The sequence below is a fragment of the Pezoporus flaviventris genome, unplaced genomic scaffold (genome assembly GCF_033815535.1).
Source record: "Pezoporus flaviventris isolate CSIRO_AGI_PZ_B2104156 unplaced genomic scaffold, CSIRO_AGI_Pfla_v1 ptg000078l, whole genome shotgun sequence".
Taxonomy (NCBI): Eukaryota; Metazoa; Chordata; class Aves; order Psittaciformes; family Psittacidae; genus Pezoporus; species Pezoporus flaviventris.
This window is the reverse complement of record NW_026892626.1, coordinates 13,656,692-13,668,943: the sequence shown is the minus strand read 5'-3', so window position 1 is coordinate 13,668,943 and position 12,252 is coordinate 13,656,692. Positions and strand designations below refer to the sequence as shown.

The 12,252-nt window shown below is 40.2% G+C and overlaps 1 protein-coding gene across 7 annotated transcripts in view; it reads left to right on the top strand.

Moving 5' to 3' along the window:
• The window catches only part of CUNH7orf50 (chromosome unknown C7orf50 homolog), a 133,983-nt gene that overhangs the window by 52,915 nt on the left and 68,816 nt on the right, over positions 1 to 12,252 (top strand). Inside the window, exon 1 of one of the 7 annotated variants that reach the window (XM_061474086.1) lies at positions 49 to 162. The exons of 2 other annotated variants lie outside the window; for them this stretch is intronic. The gene's annotated coding sequence lies outside the window, so the exon portion shown is untranslated. Of the gene's footprint in view, positions 1 to 48; positions 163 to 3,652; positions 3,713 to 7,972; positions 8,603 to 8,655; positions 8,679 to 9,573; positions 9,888 to 12,252 lie in introns of those variants that run through there. 4 more of the 7 variants (XM_061474087.1, XM_061474088.1, XM_061474089.1 and 1 more) reach the window with 4 other exon arrangements.

Sequence of the window (12,252 nt, the reverse complement as noted above, 5' to 3'; positions counted from 1 at the left end):
CTTGGCTTGGCAGGCGGCAGGCCCCTCCCTTTCCCTGTTTACAGCCAGTTTGAAGAAGTGAGAGGCTGTGCTGCGAGGGGAGCGAGCTGCTGAATCCAGCTCAGTTCAGTCTCTGGGTTTCAGATTTACTGCTTAAAATATACGGGCTGCCGGAGCCCGCAGGTTTGTTATGGTATTGTCATCTGCGCTGGGGTTCTCCGGGGACATTGGAGGGGCTGCTCCATTCCCTTCAAGCGCGATCAACAGCTCTCGGTCAAGAGCGTGGGTTTTATTTAACCCGGGATGAGAATATATGGCTTTGAGGTTTCAGTTTTCTAGGCCATACATCCTAAACAATCAGTGTACAGGTGCTCGTGCTGCTTGCAAAGGTGAGCTTGCTTGTACCAGGAGCTAGTAGAAAAGGTTTCTGAGCATTTACTTTGAATTTGGAGGTTCTTCTGGTGCTCTGAAAAGGCTTTACAGTGTGAGCCTCATTTGGTGATGGTGTTACGGATTCCATTCTGCCTCCTATTGGAACAGTTGAAAAGACGATTGTTCTCAACAGTATTTGCATGTCACTTGTAATTAATGGATGTATTTATTCTGTGTATGTTCTCTACATGTTTAAAATGAATCGTTTCTTGAAAGAGTTTTTGAACTGTTGGTTGGTAATTCATCTAATTCATCCCATGCTGAATTCTGTTCTGTGGTTGTCGATTTATTTATATGGAACCTTCTCAGATTAATGAACTAAAGTTACTATCTTCAAAGTATGTTTTTTAACTGACACTGTCAACCAAAGCTGAGAGCAGCCTTTTTCAAGATAATTAGTCATATAGTTAAAGATTCTGAGGCTTTATTCCATAGCAAATAGACACCCATGAAAACTCCCTTAATTAAAAAGCAGGTGTTTATGGGATAAATGCCAGAGAAACACTAAAAGTGGTTTTTCAGTATTCAGTTTGTGTTGAGTTACTCTGAGTGCAGTTGGGTTTGTTTTTTTTTGGCAAGGTCTGTACTTCTTGGTTTGTTTTTGGTAATTCATTATGAATATTGTAAAACCAATACAACTCTCCCATGGCAGGAAGTTCCTACACTCCTGTTTGATACATAGTCCACAGACAGAATTGTGTATGTACTATGGATAACACTGTTACAAACTGGCATCAAGCCTTTGCTGCCTTGAAACTTTAGAACTTGAATCATCGCAAGTTCACTGGGGAAACAATAAGGTAGGAAATGTATTAGTGTAGAAGTACTTCTAGAATTCTGATACTTGGCCAAGCACCCATTTCTTTACATGCCATAGAAGGTGAAGGTGGTTTTATATACAAATTTGCACAAGGTACTTAAGAAAAATTTCTTAGAATACTACACAAAAAGTTGAGTGCTTGGTTGCAGAGATTGTTTTAGAAAAAAATACATAAAATGAACTTTTAATGAGAAAAATTAATGAAGTGCTGCTTCCTTATATTACAGTCTATACAGCTGTTCCTAGCTACAGTCTCTTTTTTCAGACATTTTCATTCATACTGCAGCACCAAGTTGCAGAGCAGGTTGGTTAACAGTTTCAAGCATGACCATTCCACGCTCTGATTATTTTGACTTAAAAAGCCCCAAACCTTTATCCAGCTGTAGCAGTATATCTTGTTTTGCAGATTTTTTTTGTTTAGACAATGAATGATTTGTCTCCTTGGTCTGCTATCGTCTGTATGTGATGTAGGTCTCATCTAGATTATCTAACCTCTAAATATGTGTTTTCACAAGCTGTAATACCTTTGTAAACCATACATGACTGTTGCCAACGAGGTAAGCCTCTAGACGGGCCTAAGACTCCTACTTTCATCAGGTCTTCTGAGTTCTCACAGGATCTCTTAATTCTTACAGAGACTGAAATACCATAGGGGAAGGCTGAGCGCTGTGCTGAGCATTGCTGCATGGCACAGGTTTACTTCAGATCAAGACTGAGGAAACTGAAAAGCTTGGCCAGAAGTGTTGCATATATGTATAAGCCATTGTTAGCTACTCATGAGGGCTTGAAAAGTGCTTATTGAAAGTGTTTCGCTAAATATTACTTACGGATTATTTATTAATATTTTAAATAAAGGGTGACTGGTGTTTCTGGAAAACGGCATACCTGCAATTAGTTGTACCTCAAGGGGAACACACTGAACTCTCAAGTGTGAGAGAATGAAGTGTCACACTGTTGTTGCCTCTCAATCTGAGTAGCATGACATATTTTTAGGCTTACTAGCTTATATACATACCATAGGGATTAACAGAAGACTTGTTGGCTGGATATACAGAAAAGTAAAACTAGATTGCCTAGGTTAGATGTGAGGGGAAAAAAAAATGCGGCAGTGCAGGCAAGTAAGTTCCAGAATATACTTTCCTTATGCAGTTGATGAGTTGCTGCTGTTTACAATACAATGATAAAGCTCAGATAAAATGCTTTTAACGTTAGTGGAGAAGAAAATCCTGCTTGATTCTGGGTGCTGGGCTGAAAAACAGGCCCCTTCAAACCCTATCATTTATGTCTTTGTGGTGCAATCCTTGACCAGTTTGGCAGGTGCTGTGTTTATAATCAATAGCTCTTCTATTTTACAATGTAGTTAATTCAGTGCAGTATAATGTGAAAGAAGTCATGACTAAATAACAAGAATGCCTCATATAAAGTAGCATTGAAAATAACTCAAATTTCCCTTTGCAGTAGGAACTTGCTTTAGTAGCAGCATAACAATAACTAAAATTTCTTTAAGAAGTCCTTTGACTATTGCCTACTCGTGCTAAATTCTGCACAATTTGAGTGCTGGGAGCCCATTTCCAGCTTTATAGCTTAGTGTCTTCCCCTGATCCAGTGTAATTCCTTAAGTGTTCATTCTGTCCAGACATAAATGGTTATGCACATTTCCCCCTGTTTTGCTATTTTTTAAAAACCCTTGTTTTTCACATCTGCCTTGCCCTTGTTTTCCTCTTTATCTCTCCCTGATGACTTGGTTACAGTTAATGCTGCACCTCCCATCATTTGCTCATATGACACATATACGGTATCATAGCAGACTTATCACAGGGTTTCTAAGTATGATACTGTTTCACCTCTTAATTCTTTGTTGCCTTTCCCATGGGAAATCTCAGGCTGTTCTTAGGGGTGTCAAGTCAACAATAAAAATCAAATTCCCAAGAACCATAAGGGTTATTTCTGTCCCATGTTGAATGAGTACAGAGATACTCATGCTTCTCTGGTCATTGCATTTTGCTTTGGTCATCCTTTGAGGATGCTCGCTCTGCTTTCCCAGAAATTCTGACTATGTCTTTCATGTATTTCATATATGTCTCCTGCCTGTGGCCCTCTCTCTCACTTGCCAGGTGACCTTTTTATTGTTCCACAGATGTTGGCAGCCACTGTCACTTGTTTGTTCCTTTCATTCTGTAAGCGCCGTCTTTGTAGTAAATCACTTGCATAGCGGCTACCTGGTCATCCAGATCCCACTTGTGCCATGATAAACTGCTTACTGCCCCTGGCCTTCTTTCTTCTGTGTTAACCTTTTGTTTACATTATTATTATTATTATTATTATTATTATTATTATTATTATTATTATTATATAATGCCATATAATATAAAACTATTAACAATGTCAGTTACACATTTTGTATCTATTTACATTGTTTATCTCTTTGGGAATCTGTTATAAGGCCATGGTCAGAAGCAAGTCTCTGCAAATTATTGGGTGGTAAGCATCAACAAGTGAGTTCAGATATGCCTTTGGTTTGGAAGAAAGAGGAAAACTTGATTTTAGGGTACGGCCACTGTTTCCCAAGATGCACATCTTCTATATATTAGGTTAGAACTGAACAATTTATGTCTTCAGAGTTCATAGACAATTGCTCACAACAACATGTAGCCATCAGCAATGGATAACTGTATTTGCTTTCTTTTCTCTTTCTTCACTCCCCCTCAATTTTTAAGCAGCTTAAAGCTTATGAGAACAGATAATACCCACCAATAAAGAAAGACAAAAAAGATCAACTACTCTGGAAACCATAATAAAAACTGCCCAGGGGTGTTTTTAAGAGCCTGTTACATCTGTTGGAGAATGGCATTGTGGTAGTGGTGTTTAAGGTTGTAATAACAAAGTGCTACGGGGTAGAAGGCACAAATGAAATTCCTGCAGAATGGGGAGACTTTTAGGTTCTGTGGAGAGGAGATAGTCCTGCATTAAGGCCACTGAAGAGTTGCATGGGAGGAGCCCCGTGTTCAGACGCAGATGCTATCTGCCAGGCACATCTGCCACTCCAGATAAATCCTCCTGTTCTCTGCTGTTTATTCCTTTGTAATGGAGCCTGTGCAGGGGCTAGGCTGTCGGTGGCTGTGCCCTCCTTGCAGCTGCTCAGTGCACTTTGTGCACTGGGGCTCTGCATGGGTTAACTCCATAAACCCCATCATGTTTTGCCAATGTCTCGCAGTATCCTGGTATCAGATGAGTGTGACTGATCTCCTGCTCCACCTCTTCCTGACTTAGCTTTATCACTGAATTCCAAATGAGCTTCTATATGGAAAACCTGACAAACCTTTTCTTTTATAACACTTATGTGCTGCGAGAAGGAATTCACCATAGAGTGAACAGTGCGGCTTTTCATACATCACAGATGTATTGTGGGTTAAGATTTCATTACTGCAAAAAGTGAAATGCCTTAATTTTGTGCAGTTCTAAACATAAGGTATTCCTTCAGGCAGCATGAATTTATGCAGCAGTTACCTGTATTCATTTACAAGCCTTAGCTACCTTGGTTTTGGAAATGAGATACATTTCTGAGATGCCCAGCTATCACTAGGTAATGTTTTCCTTAAAAACTGAGTCATATGAAAACCAAATCCCCTGTAGTTTTCCTGGTATTCATACTGGCTCCCAGTTACTTATGGTGTGTTAAATAACAGGAATAATTAGAATGAATGTAATATTAGAAAATAGGCATCATTAGATGCTTTGAGTTCCAGATTTTATAAAGGTGACTGCTTGGAGTACAAGAAGCGGCAGCTTTTAAGCATCGGCAGAGTAGATGGTGCCTTTCAGTGGTGGAATACAAGCAGCCAGTTAGCACCACTGTAGTTCCTGGTCCATGTTTTCAGAGCACTTGGAGGCTGATTTTCATGCAACTGTCCTACTTAAAACTAAGCGGCAACAAACCTGAATAAAATTCAGTAGCAAGATGATTGGGAGTTGCTGCAAAAATTTAACCTGTGGCAGAATTTCCACTGTGCTTATAACTGGTGAGCAACAGAAACCAAAGGACATAATTAAATCCTACAGTGTTGTTTTCTTGGAGAGCACACAGGCCCATTAGCTGTAGCAAATACTTTCATTCAATATAAAACTGAAGTTAAGTGGAGGCTTCTTGCCATATGAAATACTTCAGCTCAGTGGATCTATCAAAGATTACGTGCACCTTCGGAAAGCATTCTTGCTGTCATGGTGGTGATGACAGAGTAGCTGGGACTTAGTGGATTTACACTGTTTTTAATGAAGGTATTCAGTTCGTTTTTCATGACTTCATTACACAAGGTGGGTGATTTCATTAAAGGATCTTTCTTATATGGTAATCATCAATATTTAACTGTAAGGTTTACCCCCTTTGCCAGTAGACACTTAAACTGTGGAACAGCAAGTCAGTTAAGGCTGGTTTTGGGGAAAAAGTGTTTATGAAACTGATCGTGTTCCTTTCTTTTATGTAAAGTTCATCAGATCATAGAAATTAAATCAGAATTTTCTGCTAAAGCTTTTTTAATGTTTGAGAAAATATAAAATTGCAGGATAGTTTTATGGTAAATTTTTTTTGTTTAGCAAATTTCTCTTGTTTAGGTCTCTTACGAGATAACAAGTGGCTAGATCCCTGCATTTCTAGCATTTTGGAGTTGCTGAGGTTCCAGGTAAGGGAACTTTATGAACTGAAGATTCTGCTTCTGGTCCCTGCAAATCAGCATCACTCTAGTAAAGAAAACGGATTCTTGCCAATCAAAATTAATGCAAATTAGCCCTGTTCTAGATAGTGCAGACTGAATTTATCCAGGGACTGAATGTCAAAGGCACACCGACGCTGAGAATTACTCAGTAAATGAGTTGGCAGGGTGGAAACAGCAGCTCTTATCTTAACCTGCTGTTTTTTAGCTTCAGCCGTGCTTAGGGCTTCTGACAGGGAACACTGCTGAAATTTGGCAGCACGAAAACATTCCGCACAGATACTTTGCTGCCAGTTGCAAAGACTGACAGGAGGCACAGATGGTAGTTTTCCTGGAAACTATAATATAATGCCATTTCCTATTAGAAACACCAGTGAAAGCTGACCCTGTGACTTATCAACAAGACATCACGTTGCCCGTGTAGGAAACTCTTGCGAAACAAACTCAGGCTGCAGGGACCAGGTTTCCAGTAAATGCAAAAATATTGACATAGTTCTTTCTCAGATAACATTTATGAGTATGAAACTGCTTGGAGTTTAGAGTTCGAAGGGGAAATCGGCCCTCAGCAGAGTTGCTGAAATGACTTCAAAATGTGTCACATCTATTGGAGATAAACAGAAATCTTTCTGATAGTTGTCAGCAAGTCTAAAACCTCTTGTTCTTGCCACTCCTGTGGCTTTTAATTTCTGTTGCTTGGTGAAGGGCATATTTTCTAGCTGCCTCTTGGATGAACTCGCGTATTTGCTGATTGTGTCTTATTCCATTTATAATATCTGAGTAAAATATCTTGCATTCTAGGTGAACTAGTATAATACTATTCCTGATGTAAGGATGGGTATTATTAGACTGCAAGATTTGAAGTAGGGATTTTAGTTTACCAGGGGCTTGAAATTAGTTAAGAAGCATCTTACTGACATGAATGGGTTCTGACTTGTCCATCTACTACATGTCATGTGCCAATCCCTGCTCCCCCTTATTAGTGACAGGGTTTTTTTACCCCTTATTCATCAATATTTTCTTGATTTCTTACAAGGCTCCCCGTTGCCTCTGTATGTATGGAATGACCCTTCCATGAAACTTGAAAAAGCGATAACCTTTAGCACTTTCTATTCTAGGGTGCTGGCAGAGGCTTTGACAGGTTTAAGTATTTGATGATTTCCCTTTAGTCCTTGGCCTTACTTTCACAGGTGTATGAGTGGGGATGCTTCCCTAAATATCCTTAACTGGTGTTGTTCTTCCAGCCCAATATGAGTCTGGGCAAATGCTTTTCAAGGGAAAAAAAAACCTCCAGAAGTAATTTCAGGGGAAGAAATGTTCAAAGGGACCTCTGTAAACCAGGGCTCTCTAAACCTAAACCAGGACTCGTTAAACCTAAGGTCTGTCATTACCTGTGAAGTTACACCTTGAGTATACTACTTCTGTAGCAGATTTTGTTACTTCAGGAGCTGTGCAGAACCTTGATATATAAAATTGCATTGGGTTTGCATGGCAAGGTTTTGGTAGCAGGGGCTACAGGGGTGGCTTCTGTGAGAAGCTGCCAGAAGCTTCCCCCGTGTCCAACAGAGGCAATGCCAGCCAGCTCTAAGAAACACTGACAGGGCTGAGCCCATCAGCTGAAGTTGGTAGCGCCTCTGGGGTAACGCATTTAAGAAGGGGAAAAAGTTGCTGCACAATGGCAACTGCGGCTGGAGAGAGGAGTTGAGAGCATGTGAGAGGAACATCATGTTGGAGACATTTGTGGAGAACTGTCTCTAATGGGAGGGAAAGAGTGTGAGGAGTCCTTGCCTGAAGAGGAAGGAGCAGCAGAAAAAACATGTGATGAACTGACCACAACCCCCATTCCTGTCCCTCTGACCACTGGGAGGGGAGGAGGCGGAGAAATTAGGAGTGAAGTTGGGCTTGGGAAGAAGGGAAGAGTGAGGGGAAGGTATTCTGAGATTTAGTTTTATTCCTTATCCTACTCACCTACTAGCAGTATCTACTATCTATCTCTTATCTACTAGCAATAAATTAAGCTAGTTTCCCCAAGTTGAATCTGTTTTGCCCATGACTGTAACTGGTGAGAGATCTCCCCCTGTGTTTCTTTTGGCCCATGACTCTTCTATTGTATTTTCTCTCCCCTGTCCAGTTGAGGAGGGCAGTGGTAGAGCAGCTTTGGTGAGCACCTGGTATCCAGCCTGGGTCAATTCACCAGAAAATTAAATTTATAATCTGCTTCCTCCTGTGCTAATGGGTGTAGGTTTGAGGAGTAATTAGTTTGTCACAGATCCAGTTTCTTAGTAATGATTGATAAATGGTTGTTTTTACATAGCCCACACAGGCACAGGGTGTGCATGAACAGTAAACCGCGGTTTGTAGAGAGCTCACTGGAGCCTGCTCACCTCTCTTCACTTAAATAAGCCCTACATGTTTTAGCTGTTGTGGAAAATATGCAGAATATTCTGATAACCTCTTATCTGATGCTCAGACCCTGAATGCAGAGGTTGACATGGATCATTCCGATGTGCAGATCACAACCATAGACATTCACATAAACCACTTTGTGCAGACATTTGATTAACTTTCTTTCATCCTTTCAGAATTAGTCCAAGTTCTGTTGGAATCCATGGGACATTGATGGGGCCAGTCAAATACGTGAAGGACGTGATTCTGGCATGAGAAAACGGTTGCTGCCTTTTTGTGCTGCTTTAGCTTTTCTATAAGAAGGACATAAAGTTCAGCTGACAAAGCCCTAAAGGAAAGTAGGTCTTCTGCTAAGAACAGTAGAAAACAGATTTGCAAATATCATTGTGATTAGCATAGTTAAAAATGCTTATGGAGGCAAAAAAGGACAGCAGTCATTCTGCTTATTCAAAGCTTCTCCTGAAAGCAGCTAGGAAATTTTTTGCTGCTTCGAAGTTTGCCTTTGGCTTACCTTCTTTTAGAATAGAAACGAAAATGAAGCTTAATTGTGATTAATTAGTTAATTACTTGCTGCTGTGTCTCTTAGCAGCTCTGCAGTAATATTTCACAGTATGGTTTGCTGTGTGTTTTATTACGCTATGAATAGAAGATTCATAAGTATCTCACTTTGAGACCTTTTTTGCTTTACTAAAGACTAATTAGATTAACTTTTGATCAATTCCCTTGCTCTACTTGTGCTATACTGTTTTACTGCTAGATTTAATATACAGAAAGATTGAAATCTCATATTCAGAGCAATTAATAACAAACTTAAAAGCACATGCTCAGTACATAAAGAAGCTGTAAATGAGAAATCCAGCTAATGTGCAAGAACGTGAAAATTGATAGAAATAAGAAAAAGCCTAATGCAGCTTTCTTTCAGGCAACTAGATAAAAGTAGGAGCATGACAAACTTAAACAATGACATTGGCCCTAAAGAACTGTTATCTAAAACCTGAACATCGATTTCTAACAATGGCGCTATTCATTTTCACTGATCCAAGGTTTATATGCATTAATGCAAATTGGGTTTCAGCTCTTAAAAACAGAAAACAATCCAAAAGGTGAACTTCTTAAAATCTCACCTGGGAGGCAGTGCCTTCTTGTTCCTTGGTGGCTGGCAGAAACATTTTGCCCATCAAGTGAGCCCCTTTTCAAAGTGAGCTCAGCAGAAACTCCAGTATCTCGTGTCTCTTGTAGGAGTAAACAGCGAGGGAGCTTAGGAAAAGACCGCTGACGCTGCTGCACTGCCCGGGGTAGTGGCACCGGGCTCTGTGTATACATGTGACTTCCCTTGCACATACATACACATAATCCTTTAAGCTTCAGCTGCATGCTTGTATTGGCGCAAAGGGCCGTTGCAAAAGGAGGGGGCCTGATCCTGCCATAAGGACTCTCCTGCAGACCATGTTCATAACGGTGAAAGGGGCTTTCAGGGGTGTTTCTTTGGAAAGGACAAACTGAAAGGACATTGCTGTGGTCTGAGAACAGTTCAGCCTTCGGTGTAGGTACAAAACGGGAGAGAAACAGCGGCTGCATTGAACTGGGGGAGCTGCTTGGTGCAAGAAGATTTTACCTTAGGAGTAGCTATTCTGTGAAGCTGTGCATTTTAATAATAATAAATCCAGAGCAAGATAAGCCAAACTGGCAAAAATAATATGTTAGTAACATTTTATTTTCTTTAGAGGGACTCATCACAGCTGTGTTTGTTGGGAGTCATATCCCTTCCCAGCTTCGCAAAACAATGCTCTTTAGCAAAAGCCTGTAACATCCACTTGGCTTCTGGAGAGTTTAGACAGTAACCAGCATTGACCTGAATAAGAGCCAGTGTACGCTTTAGAAAATACTTTACTATAAACCTCAGAATTATTTTAAGCATTCAAAAAGAACATTTTAATTAAAAGAAAGAAACCCCAAACATGCAGGGAAAATGCTGCTTTATCATCTGGCTTTAATGAGATGGTAGGGAAATGTAAATTCTTTCCATTTGAATAAAAAGCATGTAATATCACGATTCTGCCTACTTAGCTTGAATACAAATAGTCCTTAAATAATTTGCCATTTAAAACCGTAATGAAGAATTAATTTATATGTTTTCTTTCCTCCCCAAAGCAGTAAAGTGTAATATCTCCTTTCACTTATCAACCAGAAAGGAGCTGATCCCTAAAATTAACAAAGAATTTGTCGTTCATGTTAGGCATGTGTGTAGCATTGTATTTACTCTATGCAATACACGTGTGTTTTCTTACTTTATACTTTTAGTTGCTTAATTTTATTCCTATAGTGTCTTGTTAGCTATAACATCAGAATAGGGCTCTAAGAGAGACTCTAAGGTTAACACCTGAGAACTTTGCTTGTCAGTATTTATGATCTAAGTATTTGCCTACATCAGTTATTTTTTTGTTCCTTTTGGCTAAGCTGCTATTGTTTATATCAAAGTAAAATAACCCCAAGTCTCTATTTACAATCCATATAAGATAGCGGCTCTGTTTGTAGGTCCCACGTTAATATTTTCCATTGAATGCTCTATTGTTGGAGATCGGTGAAATTGTTAAATAAACAAGCCCTTCTGTAATCTCAGAAGTAACATTTCTATGAGGAGACAATGTGGGGCAGGCCAGGATTATGCTTTTTCCTTTTTTAATGGTTTGTAATATTTCATGCTTTATCACTCATTTGGTTAAGCCGGTATATGTGGTTTTTGTTTCGAAATGCCGAGCAAAGCCCTCAAAAGCTGTTGATTTACAGTTGATAAAATACCAGTGACAGTTGAGCATAGAGTTTAAGGTGAAGTGTGCTTTCCTTTTGAAATTCAGGCCTCATAAACTTTAGCGTTTAGGCTTTTTGCAGGAGAAAATGCAGAGACTGGGAGACGGAATTGTACTCCTTTGGTCTCCAGGGAGAGTGGAAGGTAATAACGTGGCTCCTTCAAGTCTGCTGCTCTCTTGGTTTTATAGAGGCGACTGCTCACTCCTATAGGAGTGTATTCAGTTTGCAGTGCCCACAGCCTGAGAGTTTTTATATTATCCTGGTTGGGGTTCTCTCACATGCTTTCCCTGAGGCTTGTTTGTAAAGATACATAATCCCCTACACAGTTATGCTTGTCCCTGATCGTCTGGGGTAACTTGGGGTAGTTGTGAGGCAGAGGAGACTGTCATGCTTTGACCAAAAGGCCCAAATCTTAACAATATCTGCACTTGTAGAACTTGCGCAGGTATTTCTTGTGGCAGAAGATCCACAGCAGTTTTTGCTGACACTCAAGTCCTGGACACCCAGCTGCAAGGGACGGAGTGAAATGGTGAACAAGGATGTTTGAGGTTTACTTTAGTGACTTAATTTTTAACTCTGCCTTATTGCAAAGTAAGCAAGTGCCAGCCTCAGTGAAGGCGGAGCCTTTTCTGTGACCTGCCAGGGAAAATTAGCCCATGCTTAAACCACCTTTAAACACAAGCCAGATAACTTCTGTGTGCACCTGGTACAAGTTCAGCTGGACAGGAGTCCGGTCTGAGTGTGAAACGCACACATAACCTCATGCATTGCCACTAAGCAGCAGGGATCACAGAGCCTTGGGGTCTCCTTTTCAGATGCAGTACACTGTTGCTATTGGCTTGATACTCTGAATTAAATATGCCAGTTGCCTGTCCATCCTCCTCCAAATACAGTTCTCATTGCTGATGGTTCTGTGAATTCAATGCACAGTCCTAAAGTTCATAATTGCAAGTAACTCTGTTAATATGAAAGTTGCATATGAGCAGCGCAGGTTTGCGTTTAAAGGATATTTGGTAGTGGTTCAGGTGATGAAGTTACCCTGGATTTGAGGTGCTGATGTTTCTGACACGCTGCCGTGTTTGATTGATAGACAATTCAAACTAC